Raw genomic sequence first — 10424 nt, 5'->3', positions numbered from 1 at the left:
GTGTCCTTCTCGGACTGCTTCTTATTTTTCTATTTTTCTAAATATTCCAAAACGGAGAAATATTGCCTCAAACACTGTTTTGGAGTCGGTTTACTTACTGTACCACATACCTATTCCTTTTTGGAGTCTGAAGTGTTCCAGAAAGTGTCCCTTATGTATTCCTCCAGGGTTACGGTTTCAATAACATTGGTTTCAACATTTATGGGATTACCTGAGATATAATGTTTGATTCTTTGACCGTTCACCACCTTCGGATTTGTGCCTCTGAATTTGTTGATTTTTATGGCACCGGAACGATAGACCTCCTCGATAACGTAAGGACCTTCCCATTTAGAGAGAAGTTTTCCTGCAAAAAATCTTAAACGAGAGTTGTATAGCAATACATAATCACCTACATTAAACTCACGCTTTTGTATCCTTTTATCATGCCATCATGCATCTTTGAAAGGTAGCAGGTGCATTACATAAACCAAAAGGCATACGTCTATAAGCAAAAGTACCAAAAGGGCAAGTAAAAATAGTTTTTGATTGATCCTTAGCTGACACAGGTATTTGAGAGAAACCAGAATAACCATCTAGAAAGCAAAAATGTGTATGTTTGGATAATCTTTCTAGCATTTGATCGATAAAAGGTAAGGGGTAATGATCATTTTTAGTGGCCTTATTTAATTTGCGGAAATCAATTACCATCCTATAACCTGTAATAATTCTTTGAGGAATCAATTCATCTTTATCATTAGGAACGACAGTAATACCTCCCTTCTTAGGGACACAATGGACAGGACTTACCCACTGACAATCGGCAACAGGATAAATTATACCTGCCTCAAGGAGCTTTAGTATTTCCTTTCCTACCACTTCTTTCATTTTAGGATTCAGCCGTCATTGATGATCACGAACTGGTTTAGCATCTTCTTCCAAATTTATTTTATGTTGACATAGAGTGGGACTAATGCCCTTAAGATCATCAAGAGTATACCCAATAGCAGCACGGTGCTTCTTTAGAGTTTTCAATAATCTCTCTTCTTCATGTTCTGAAAGGTTAGCACTAATAATAACAGGATATATCTTTTTCTCATCAAGATAAGCATATTTAAGAGTACCAGGCAACGGTTTAAGCTCAAACACGGGATCACCCTTGGGTGGAGGAGGATCCCATAGGATTTCAACAGGCAAATTGTGTTTCAGAATAGGTTCCTGTTTAAAGAATACTTCATCTATTTCCCTTCTTTCATTCATAAACATATCATTTTCATGGTCTAGCAAATATTGTTCTAAAGGATCACTAGGAGGTACGGCAATAGAAGCAAGACCAATAATTTCATCCTTACTAGGTAATTCTTCTTCACGGTGTTGTCTACTAAATTTAGAGAAATTAAATTCATGAGACATATCATCTAAACCGATAGTAACAATATCCTTTTTGCAATCTATCTTAGCATTAACAGTGTTCAAGAAGGGTCTACCAAATATAATGGGACAAAAGCTATCTTGTGGGGAACCAAGAACAAGAAAATTAGTAGGATATTTAGTTTTCCCACACAAGACTTCAACATCTCTAACAATTCCCATAGGTGAAATAGTATCTCTATTGGCAAGTTTAATTGTGACATCAATATCTTCTATCTCAGCAGGTGCAATATCATGCATAATTTCTTTGTATAAGGTGCAAGGTATTGCACTAGCACTAGCACCCATATCACATAAGCCATGATAACAACGATCTCCTATTTTAACAGAAATAACAGGCATGCCTACCATAGGTCTGTTTTTATCTTTAGCACAAGGTTTAGCAATTCTAGCAGTCTCATCAAGGAAATGAATAACATGCCCATCAATATTACACTACAGGAATCAGCTATTTTGCCGTCTGCCGCGGCGGACGGCAAAGGCATGAACGGCGGACGGCAAAGGCCTTTGCCGTCAGCCGCGGACGGCAAAAGGCTCCGGCAAAGTAGGCTACGGTAAACAGCTACTTTGCCGTCTGCTTCCTGGCGGCTGACGGCAAAGGCCCTTTGCCGTCTACGGCGGACGGCAAAGAGAGCGGACGGCAATAATTGCGCTGTCAGTCTGTTAAGTGGCTAACGGCAGGCCTTTGCCGTCCGCCGCTGACGGCAAAATTTCTAGTGTCTTTGCCGTCCGCTGTATGATGTCATCTACACGTCACTACCTGGCAGGTTCTTTGCCGTCTGCCACTGATGGCAAAGTGCAGGTTCTTTGCCGTCTGCCACTGATGGCAAAGTCTTTGTCGTCTGCCACTGTAGGCAAACTAACCAAATGGGTCAGCTCCCAGGAAGCACAGCTGGATGCCACATGTCTTCTTTGCCGTCCGCGGCAGACGGCAAAGAGCCCGTTGCCGTCGGTGGCAGACAGCAAAGAGCCTGCATATTGGCTCTTTTATCTGTTTTTTATTAAATCCAACAATTTTCATCACAAATATATATGACATAGATAGATATATTTCAAAAGGCCATTACAGAGCAAACATATAAGATATCCAACACATAACTTCATCATCCAACCATATATATTACATGCATAGTTCCATCATACATAACAAGTTCAACATAGAGGCATCCAACCATATATATTACAATAGTTTCATCCAACGATACATGCATAGTTCAATGATACAAAAGAAACAGAGAAAGGGGTAAGGAGCACTCCATCTATGCAAGCTTTCGTCAAGTGAATGAAATCTGCAAAATGAAAAATAAGAAAGTTAGAACAAGAAGAGTAGAACAAGAAGAAGAGTAGAACAAGAAGAAGACTAGAACAAGAAGAGTAGAACAAGAAGAAGACTAGAACAAGAAAGTATGTCATTTATGAGCTAACTTACGTGAAATGGATCATATATGAGCTAACTAAGTTGAAATGGGTCATTTATGAGCTAGCTAAGGTGAAATGGATCATTTATGAGCTAAATTAGTTGAAATGGGTCGTTTATGAGCTAACTAAGGTCAAATGGATCGTTTTTGAGGTAACTAAGGTGAAATGGATCATTTTTTAGCTAACTTAGGTGAAATGGATCATTTATGAGCTAACTTAGTTGAAATGGATCGTTTTTGAGCTAACTTAGGTGAAATGGATCATTTATGAGCTAATTTAGTTGAAATGGATCTTTTTGAGCTAACTTAGGTGAAATGGATCATTTAAGAGCTAATTTAGGTGAAATGGATCGTTTTTTAGCTAACTTGGTGAAATGGATTGTTTATGAGCTAAATTAGTTGAAATGGATCGTTTATGAGATAACCTAGGTAAGATGGGTCATTTTGGAGTTAACCTAGGTGAAATGGGTCATTTTAAAGCTAATGTAGGTAAAATGGATCATTTAGGAGCTAATCTAGGTAAAATGGGTCATTTTTTGAGCTAACTTGGATGAACTGGATCATTTATAAGCTAACCTAGGTAAAATGGGTCGTTTTAGAGCTAACTTAGGTAAAATGGATCGTCTATGAGCTAACTAAGCTAATTATGCAATTTTTGACATAAGTAAGCTAAGTACATATCGTTTTAGAGCTAACTTAGGTAAAATGGATGGTTTTGGAGGTCAGTAAGCTTATTAACTCATTTTGGAGGAGAAGAAGCTAAGTCTAGGTCATTATGGTAAGCATTGGAGGAAATAAAGCTAAGTCTAGGTCTTTATGCATGTGTTAAGAAAAACACTAGATAAACTTACCAAGATCCAGGAGGTGTAGGAGCGGGGTGGCTCGTGTCGGTAGCTGGAGAAGGATCGTGCGATGCTTGTCTGGAGTGACGCTGCACCAAAGATCATTTCCAATGTCTTGTTAGCATGATGACACTCAAATGTTAAGACTAGCAAGTAATGTCCATTCAAATAAAACTCACCGTGGTCCCAGGAGCAATCACTGGCATCGGCGGAGCGGTCTGACCTGTCTTCTCGCACACAGACTGCACATTTGGTTTTGACGACTCAGTCATACTAGTTAGTAATGAGACAAACACTACATGATGTTTTGGCTAATCTGCAGAAGAAATTTACCACAAGGAGCTCGTACATGGCCCTTGCCTGCATGTCATTCCGTGCCCTCTCCTCCTCCATCATATTTGTCGTCCTCTCCTCCAACTCCCGCTGCCTCTCCGCCGCCTCCGCCAGAAGTTTCTCTGTTCTACCTCTCTCACTCTGTATAGCAGCCTGCAACACCACTCACATGATCATTTGTAATCATTGATGGAAGCGCACACAATGTAATGGAGAAAGATAACTGAGTACATATCACTAACCTTGATGGCGAGTTGCACTGGCCGTTCACGAGGCCTTATCTCAGGAGCGGAGCTCGACTGGCGCGCCTTGATCTCCGGGAGAGTGCCAGGACAACGGATAAGTCCATCTCCAATGGCTATGGAGCCATGGGACCTCCCGCCACCAGATATCATCACCAGCTCTGGATCAATGGGACCCTGGCTCGGGTTAAAGTCCTCCCCTTTCCTCTCCTTCCCCTCATCTCTATATCTCACGAGCTTGTTGTGGGAGGAGATGTTGGTGAAGTTGTTTGCATCATCGAGGTCAGACTGAGAGAAAGCCTTGACTTTCTTGAAAGAGGCAGTGTGGGCCATGGCATACAGGTCGTACACCTCTGGCACCTTATCCGCCTTATTGTAGCGTGCCTGAAAGAGAGAAACAATGAAAATTAGTAATTAAAGGGCTCAAGCTAGCATGATGAATGAATTGCATGAATCATGAAGCAAACCACATACCCAGTTGCGCCCGAACTGATATAAGTTGGAGCTGCCTTGATGGTGTGGCACACCTTCCATTTGGGCACGTTTGTCCTTGGCCTCGTTGTGGAGGGCTAGCCATTGTTTTGAGCACCACTCATCGACCAACACCTCCCAACAATCCATCCGATCCGCACACCATCTCGGAGGCGCCTAAGTTAGCAAATAGAAACTTGAGCACTATGGCTAAGAATTACTAAATGAAGGAACTTAAGTAGAGAAGGCCTTAAGAATTACCTTCATGTACTACTCCTTACTCAGGAACTTATCGCGGCATGCCGACTTGGTCTTCTTGATACCACGCAAGGCGTAGTAGTCTCGAACAGCCTGCACCCGAGCCTCGTGCCGTAAGTTCTGGAGTAGGCGCTTGCAGACGTTCTCGATAACATGTGTCGCGTCCTCCTCGTATCGCTCCTCACACCTATAGAATGTTTGCAATCAAATGAGACAATATTGATTAGTACAATTAGTGAAACAGCTGGGGGTGGTGGCGAGGAAGGCGCCGTAAGAGTCACCCTACCTCCTCTCCCGCGACCACGTGCTCCACCTCCTCTCTTCTTCTTACCTCGTCCCCTGCTGGGCACCACGGTCGACGAAGAAGGGCCCGACGTTGTCGCCATACTGTCCAGCAACGCTCGGCGGAGAGGTGCGTGTGGAATGGAAGACCTCGCACCATGCGCCGACGAAGAAGGGGCCTCGGCGCGCTCCCGACCAGCGCCCACCATCTTTCAACACCTGCCATGACAAAGAATAAACGAAATTAGTACAACATAAAAAAAGTACCGACATGAATAATAATATGTATATCACTTAAGTGTATCATCATCAAGTACAACATAAAAAATTGAATACCTGACACTACTAATAATCTCGATCAGTATCATCAATAAATGCATAATCATCATCATCACTATAATCAATGATGGGCTCATAGGGTTCATTGGCATCAACATGTGCAAGGCCACCTTGACGTAATCGGTCAAGCATTGACAGGTCATCCGCAGCAGTAACCTCTTCTTGTTCCGGCTCTTCTTGTTCCTCCTCTGGGGTGATGTCGGATTCATTGTCGCTGTCTACTTCAATGTTTTGGGGTGAAGTATAGCGGTTCTTGAAACGCTTTTTGGAAAGACGTGTCTCTTGGAAGAATTCTCCTTCATATGTGTCTGGGTTAATGTGAGGTTCATAATCATCTTCCTTTGGGGGAGAAAGTCTAGCACGTGGCGGCACTTCATAAACGACATCCCAACCTTTCAGATTTGGATTAGTTTGGCAGGCCCACGGTAGATAGAATACTTGGGTCGCCTGTTGAGCCATAATATAGACATCAGGAACATATAAATGAGTGCTTTGGTTGATTTCAACTAGCCCTATATGTTCATGAGTCCTTCTAGTCTCCTTCGGCTGAAACCAATAATATTTGAAGACTACGACATTCGGTGGGTTTTCACCATAGAACAGAAGTTCATAAATTGCTTCAACTCTCCCATAATACTCGATACCTCCTTCGCCGATAGCAGATACAGAACAATTTGTAGACTTTCGGTCGGCCATAGATAGCTCTTTGCCATAGGTACGAAAGTGATACCCGTTGATGTCGTACTTGTCAAATGAACGGACCTTATAGTCAAAACCATTAGCGACTTGTCTCAATTCGGCGTCCATAGACTCTGAATTAGCCTACAAGTTTAATATGAAAGGATTGTTGCATTATGCACAAATTAGCGAATGAAATGAAATTGTCTAATAGAAATTACCGTTTGTTTGAACCAAGAGATGAAACCGGGATAGCCACCTCCTTGCTTTGCGAGAAGCTCATACTCTTCGACGGAATCCTTTTGGATCTCCGCTCCATACGAGAATATGGCGACGTATCGACTGTATGACATATCCAGGAATAAGAGTAGTTCAAAGGAAATAGAAGTTGCGAAACAATGTACCGAGAACTTACTCGATGTACGGCCGCACTTCTATCAGGTTGTTGAAGATATACAACGAAATGGTCATGCGTCGAGTACATGTACCAGACCCGCATTATGAAGTTCCGTTTGCTAAAGGCGTCGTATGTCTTGAACCCATTATCCCAGACTTCTTGCAATTCGTCCTTAAGCGGCTGCATGTACACATTCATATTTTTGCCCGGATAGTTGGGTCCTGGAATTATCAACGTCAGGAAAATGTTCTTTCTTTGCATAATCTGTCCGGGGGGGAGATTGAGTGGAAAGACAAATACGGGCCAACAACTGTATTGGGCTGCCGTCATACCAAACACACTGAACCCATCCGTGCTGATGCCGACTCGAGGATGCCTTGGATCTGCCGCTTTGTCAGCATGTAATTCATCAAACTTTTTCCACGCAACACCATCCGATGTGTGTACCATCATCAGATTCCCATCTGCATCTAGTTTGGTTCTTTTGCCTGTTTTGTGCCATGTCATCTGTCTGGCCATCTCTTCGACCATGAAAAGACGTTGAAGTCTTGGTACGATTGGCATATACCGAAGAACACTAACGGGGATTTTGGTCTGTGTCTTCTCACCCATACCGTTGTCTACCACAATATACCTGGAAGACTTGCAAATGGGACAATAGTTCAAGTCCGCATAGTCAAGCCTAAATAAGGCACATCCTTTCTCACAAGCATGTATCTTCTCATAGGGCATCTTCAGTGCACGGAGGATTTTGTCCGACTGGTACATGTTTGCAGGCATTACATGGCCTTTGGGTAGAAAGCGTCCAAATATTGTCATAATTGCGTCATAGCATTCTCTGCCCAAGTTGAACTGAGCCTTCAGAGCCATTACTTGTGAGATGGTATCCAACTGACAAAGCTTAGTGTGCTCGTGGAGCGGACGTTTCGAAGAATCCAACATTTCATTGAAGGCCTTTGCAGATTCCTCCATCTCCTCGTCTGAATCCCGAGCATCATCATAGCCTTGCACCATGTTTTCCATCCCGGTACCATGCTCGTCGGTGCGACGATGATCCACCTCAGCTCGGTCACGTTGGGCAGACTCACCATGAAATGTCCACACCGTATAATCGGGCGTAAAACCACTCTTCTGCAGGTGTTTGCCCATTTCGGCCTCTGTCTTCTTTTCCCAATTACCGCACCGGAAACAGGGGCACCAGGTTTTCTTTTGGCCATTTGCAAATGCGGCTTGCACAAACCCCTTAGTTTTTGTGAACCATTCTGCGCTCCATTTGTTCTGACCAGTGTGACCGGTATACATCCAAGCATGGTCACTCATCTTGACTTTCAGAGCTACTGGACACACAACAATTATATATGTAATTCACCATGTATATATTCATCAGTTGATCTACTTTGTCAATTTTATTACGTCCATGCAACCTACACTCTAATAGGTAATGATAGGTCCTAATCCCACCCGTGTATGTGTAGATTGGGTTCATTTTCCCATGCTATGCTCCGGATCCGACGCAAAATTCGGCAGCACCTCCTCGCTGTTCTCCTGATACACGTCTCTGCAATAAACAGAGAGGATGTGTACCCGGAGAATAACAGGGGAGGCACTGACGAAATATATGCGTCGGATCTGGAGCAAAGCATATGGGAAAACGAACCCAATCTACACATACTCGGGCTGCCCATGGATAGCGTTGGACAATTCGAAAGAATCAAGGTTATAAATATGCAAATGCATGCATATTTATAACTATGACGCTTTCGAACAAGAGACACATATTGGTTACGCATACTGATGATTCAAGACACATATATAGCTAGCTATCAAGTTTCATCGGAATAGATCAAATAATTAATGGGGGAGGAGGACTTGTCATTTGTGCTCACCCACGAACGAAGGGGCAGAGCTCGTCAAACGCACGGCGAGGTCGTCGAACACCAAACCTCGCAGCGATGAAACAACTGCACATTTAAAACTACACGATCAACACAATTATATATGATGTTTTTCATAACAAAATCGAAAAATATATGACCTAACTAATAATTCACAAATATATGACCCCGTCGGCCTCTCGAAGGCCAAAGAACACCTTTTCGGGAGGTGTCGGTGGTCGGGGTGTCCTGTCGGTGTCGGGGTGCCGTGTCGGGGTCGGGGTGCTGTTTCGGGGTCGGGGGGTCGGGGTGTCGTGTCGATGTCGGGGTAGTGCCGTGTCGGTGTCGGGGTGTTGTTTCGGGGTCGGGGTGTGGTGTCGGGGTCAGGGTGTCGGGTCAGGCTCGGGGTCGGGGTGTCGGGTCAGGCTCGGGGGGTCGGGGTGTCGGGGTCGGGGTCGGGGTGTCGGGTCAGGCTCGGGGGGTCGGGGTGTCGGGGTCGGGGTCGGGGGTCGGGTCGGGGTCGGGGTCGGGGTCGGGGTCGGGTCGGGGTGTCGGGGTCGGGGTCTCGGGGTCGGGGTCTCGGGGTCGGGATGTCATGTCAGGGTGCCGGGTCGGGGTCTGGGTACCGTGTTGGGTCGGGTTTTTTTTCCTTTTCTTCTTCTTCCTCTTCTTCCTTTTCTTCCTTTTTTTCCTTCTTCTTCTTCTTCTTCTTCTTCTTCTTCTTCTTCTTCTTCTTCTTCTTCTTCTTCTTCTTCTTCTTCTTCTTCCTCCTCCTTTCCTTTTTCCTCTTCTTCTTCTCCTCCTCTCCTCTTTTTTCTTCTTCTTCTTCCTCTTCTTCTTTTTTCTTCTCCTCCTCTTCTTCTTCTTCTCCTCTCCTCCTTTTCTCTTCTTCTTCTTTCCTAAAACTAAACTAAACCTAAACCTAAAACTAAAAAAACAGAAAAAGGAAAAAACTAAATCTAAACCTAAAACTAAACTAAAACTAAACCTATAAACCTAAAACTAATCCTAAACTAAATCTAAATCTAAACTAAACATAAACCTAAAACTAAAAAAAACAGAAAAAAGGAAAAAAAGGAAGCAGAGACTCACCTGGGTGGAGGAGAGGGGCGGTGCGGCCTGGGGCAGCGGAGGAGCGGGGCGGGGCGGCGGAGGAGGGGGCGGGGCGGCCTGGGGCGGTGGCGCCGGGCCCGGGCGGGGCGCGGAGGTGCCGGGGCGCCGGGGCGTGGCGGCGCCCAAACGGCAGGGCGGCGGGGGTGGCGGGGGCGGCGGGGCGGGGGGGCAGCGGGGCGGGGGGGCGGCGGGGCGGCGGCGGGGTGGTGGGGCGACGGGGCGGGGGGCGCTGGGGCGGCGGCGGGGTGGTGCGACGGGGCGGTGGCGAGAGGTGGGAGAGAAAGAGAGAGAGAGGGGGTGTGGGGCGCGGCCGTTAACGTTACGTTGGGCCCTCCCTCTTTGCCGTCCGCCACCCTTTGCCGTCCGCCTTCTTGCTCTTTGCCGTCCGCTAGCGGACGGCAAAGAGGGGGGCCGTTAGGTTTTTTTTGCAGCTCGTCAGTGGGGCCCCTCCCTCTGTGTCGTCCGCTAGCCGACGGCAAAGAATCTTTGTCGTCCGCTAGCGGACGGCAAAGAACTGGCTGATGGAAAATTTGGTCTTTGCCATCAGCCAATTCTTTGTCGTCTGCTTTTTGGAAGCTGATGGCAAAGAGCTTCTTTGCCGTCTGCTAGCGGACAGCAAAGAACTGGCATATGGCAAAGTAGCTGATTCCAGTAGTGTTATCAGACAAGAGATCTTTAACAATAGCAACATTAGGTTCAACGTTAACTTTCTCAGGAGGTGTATAAGTTTTAATATTGCTTTTACGAACCACAGCTGAAGCTTTAGC

Source organism: Triticum aestivum, chromosome 1A (genome assembly GCF_018294505.1).
Source record: "Triticum aestivum cultivar Chinese Spring chromosome 1A, IWGSC CS RefSeq v2.1, whole genome shotgun sequence".
NCBI classification, from domain to species: Eukaryota; Viridiplantae; Streptophyta; class Magnoliopsida; order Poales; family Poaceae; genus Triticum; species Triticum aestivum.
The sequence above is the reverse complement of the archived record's forward strand: the minus strand, read 5'-3'. Positions refer to the sequence as shown.